The following is a 3,983-nucleotide window of genomic DNA, read 5'->3' on the forward strand; positions in this document are numbered from 1 at the left end:
CTCTCTCCTGCTCACCGGCCCCTAGCTAGCTAGCATTATCGGACCTAGCAGGCTGCTACCTAGATGCTCCTCGGCTCCCCGAAGTCCACTGAGCTAACATTTCTGTCTCCACCCCTACTCCACCCTAACTCTGAGGCTCGTGTGGGTCTTCCCATCCCGCTGCGATCAACCGGCTTCCCAGCTGACATCGTCTCTCCCTGCTGCCTACAGCCGGAGGCTAACAAGCTAGGAGGCTGGTCGCCCGGCTCCGACTCTGCACCAGGCTGTCAACCGCGTTTTCTGTGCAAGCGCCGTTAGCATGTTTTCGCTCGTGGCCAATTCAGAGGCTCAGCGTTAGCTTTGTGTTTTTTTTTTGCACAAAAAAAAAAAAGATCCGTTAGCTGAGTTTCTTCCCGTTACATGGATATAAAACATTCATAGTTTATTAAAGATTAAGAAGCCCTCAGACACTGTTGCTTGCAGATGATGCGTTTTTCCGCCCGGGGGCGGGGGGATGGGGTTCAACAGGTTAACTCCCCCCTCTCTCAAACTGGCTGCTGTCACACCCATTCTCAAAAGACCTGGACTCACACCTGAAATCATGTCTAACTTCGGGCCCATCTCAAATCTCCCCTGTCTGTCAAAAATACTTGAACGTGTCATTGCCTCACAACTTAAATCCCACCTCAGCTCCAATGACCTCTTTGAGCTATTTCAATCCGGTTTCCGATCAAAACACAGCAACAAAACAGCTCTTCTCAAAATCACAAACAACCTCCTCCTCTCCTCTGACTCCGGCAACCTGAACATCCTCATCCTCCTCAACCTCACCGCAGCATTCAACACCATCAACCACACCATCCTGCTGTCCCTCCTCGAATCATCACTCAACATCACCGACACTGCACTCTCCTGGATGAAATCCTACCTCACCGACAGACATCAGTTTATCAACATCAACAACTGAACCTCCTCCACTGCTCCTCTGTCCCAAGGTGTCCCCCAGGGTTCGGTGCTTGGCTTCCTCCTCTTCATCCTCTACATGCTCCCCCTTGGCAAAAGCATTCGTCGCCACAACCTTCAAAAACATTGCCCGTCTCCGCCCATCACTCTCCTCCTCTGCTGCTGAAACCCTGATTCATGCATTCATCACTTCACGACTCGACTACTGCAATAGCATCCTCTATGGCATACCATCCAACCTCCTCAATAAACTCCAACATATCCAGAACTCTGCTGCCCGCCTCCTCACCCACACCCGCTCCCGAGACAACATCACTCCCATCCTCCAGAACCTCCACTGGCTCCCCGTCCGTCAAATAATCGTCTTCAAAGTCCTCCTCATTACTCACAAAGCCCTCAACAACCAGGCTCCCCCCTACCTCACAGACCTGCTGCACCACCACACCCCTTCCCGCTGCCTCCGCTCATCAGAAGCAAACCTCCTATCCATCCCCATCCACATCAATCACCGGACCTGGGGGGACAGAGCCTTGTCCCCCCCCGTCGCTGCCCCCTCCCTCTGGAAATCACTCCCACAACCAATCAGAGACTGCACTGACCTAACCACCTTCAAAAAGCTCACAAAAACTCACCTCTTCAATCTGGCTTTTAAAGAGCCTGTGACACGAGTTTCCCCCATCATCCAAACCCATACATTTGAGTAAATATTGTCCCCTTGAAAACCGTTACTGAACTGATTTTGGATATTTGTACTTTGATAACCATTAATCTGCCGTTCAATGTTGACCATATTCTGGATCTTCTCGGGGATTCTTCAAATCCCTCCAAATTATGGGTGACGTCATTGCGGGCCAAGCGCTCCAGCTGCACCGTTCAGAATCCCAGCATCTGCATGTAAACGCACGATGGCGCACACAGCAGCAAGCGATGACAGTTTAATTTTGAACGTGTCTGAGAGCTCATATGAGGCTGAAGGATCGGTTTATGTTGTATTTGTTAGAAGTTTAGGAATTAGGTGCGTCAATTTGGGCGATAATACGGTCATGTAGCCAGTGGTGGACTGGGACTAAAAATCATCTCGGGACTCTCGACCGGCCCACTTCGGTACCGTTAGTAAATTGTCAACGGGGGGAGTGGGGGGTGTGCTAGTGACATATCCGACCGGCCCACTTCGCTACCGGTCCATCGGGATTCGTCCCGATGGCCAGTCCGCCACTGCACCCAGCCCAGCCCACATAAACTGTCAACGGGGGGAGCCTCGCTGCGGGGAAACGGTGGACCTAGTGTCCCAATCGGAGTGGGAATTAATAATAATCCGTGCTTTTTATCCATTAATTTCCCCAACATTGTGGTAAAAAAAACACACGTTTAATCCATGTTGGTGTACTACAACTACAAAAAGCATCGGTTTGTTTTTTCATCAGGAAATGCAGACCGGCTCAAACAAACGATTTTTAAATCATCATCCTCACGATCATTTAATGTAACATATGTTCGCCAAATTGACATGAAAGCACAAATAAATGTAGTTTCATCCACTTGAGTTTACAACTACAAAAACAATCGATTTGTTTTTATATCACATCCGACGGGAGGAAATTCAGCAGCTCTCACTACCGATTTTTAACCCTATTTTAATCATCATCTTCACCACGATAATTTATGTTTATGTTCACTGAATTGACATGAAAGCACTGACAAATATGAATATACTGTAGTCAACTTCATTAAAACGTTATTAACGTGCCTAAACTCAGTAATTCACAATTTCTACGAATGACAACACACTTCGTCCGTGTTTGGCTCTCTCGCCGCACAGTGAAGCATTCCCGCATTGACGTCACTTCCGGCTTCCCCCAAAAACTTCTAAATGAGTCGAAGGAATTTCCCCGCCATGTTCGATATTATTGATATTTATCGGAACGGTATCGCACCTTCTTTTTTAAACTGACGGTTCGAGATTACTAGTAGCCCAATATTTCATTGCACAACAGTTGTTGGGATGCTGTCACAGGCTCTTTAATGTGTGATTGTTTCTGTATTATTTGACTTTAACTTTAACTATATATATTTATTTGTTCTTCTTTTCTTTTCACTATATCTGTAAAGCATCTTTGAGCACCTGTAAAAGCGCTAACAAAATAAATCTATGATTATTATTATTATTATAAGATCTGGCTCCCTTCAAAGAGTCTTAATTCCCATCATGTGACAGATGGAGCTACTGAGAGCATTTCTGCAAAAGAGACCCTGTTATTGCTTTATTTCTCAACAACTTCAGGGAAGTTATGGATAAACAAAACGCTAAAACAGTCCACTGAACAACAGTGTTGGGCAAGTTACTTCCAAAATGTAATATATATCACATATTACTTATTACTGTCTTTTGAAAGTAATAAGTTACATTACAATATTACTGTCTCTGAAATGTAATGAGTTACACTACACTGTAAAACTTAATAAGTTGTGGTAACTTAGAAAAAGTATGCAAACTCGTTGCCTCACAATAAGTAAGTTAAGTTAACTTACTTATTGTCAGTACGAACAACTTGTGTATTCTAGGTGTGCTTCAATTGATTTTGAGAAGTACAGTTGACAAAAACCTTTTAAGTTATGTAAACTTATGTAAACTAAGTTGTGTAAACTTATGTAAACTAAATTGTGTAAACTTATGTAAAATAAGTTATGTAAACTTATATAAACTAAGTTGTGTACACTTATGTGAATACAATTGTGTAAACTTATGTAAATTAAGTTATGTAAACTTATTTAAACTAAGTTATGTACACTTAAAAGGCATGCTTTGTATTAACCTATTTTTTTGTATTTGTGTGAACTCAATGAACAAATTAAACTTAAATATACAAATCACCAGAACTTAACCTTTTTAAATTTGACTAACTCGTAATTTTTAAGGTTTACTATTAAATTAAACAAACTAATTCCTGCTAACTAAGATAATTGTACTACAACAAATCTCTAAACACGTTTTGTAAACTCCCAACAATCTCCAAAAAGAATGCATTAAAAACACAAATTGA

This window comes from Notothenia rossii (assembly GCF_949606895.1).
Source record: "Notothenia rossii genome assembly, chromosome: 8".
In the NCBI taxonomy this organism is placed as follows: domain Eukaryota; kingdom Metazoa; phylum Chordata; class Actinopteri; order Perciformes; family Nototheniidae; genus Notothenia; species Notothenia rossii.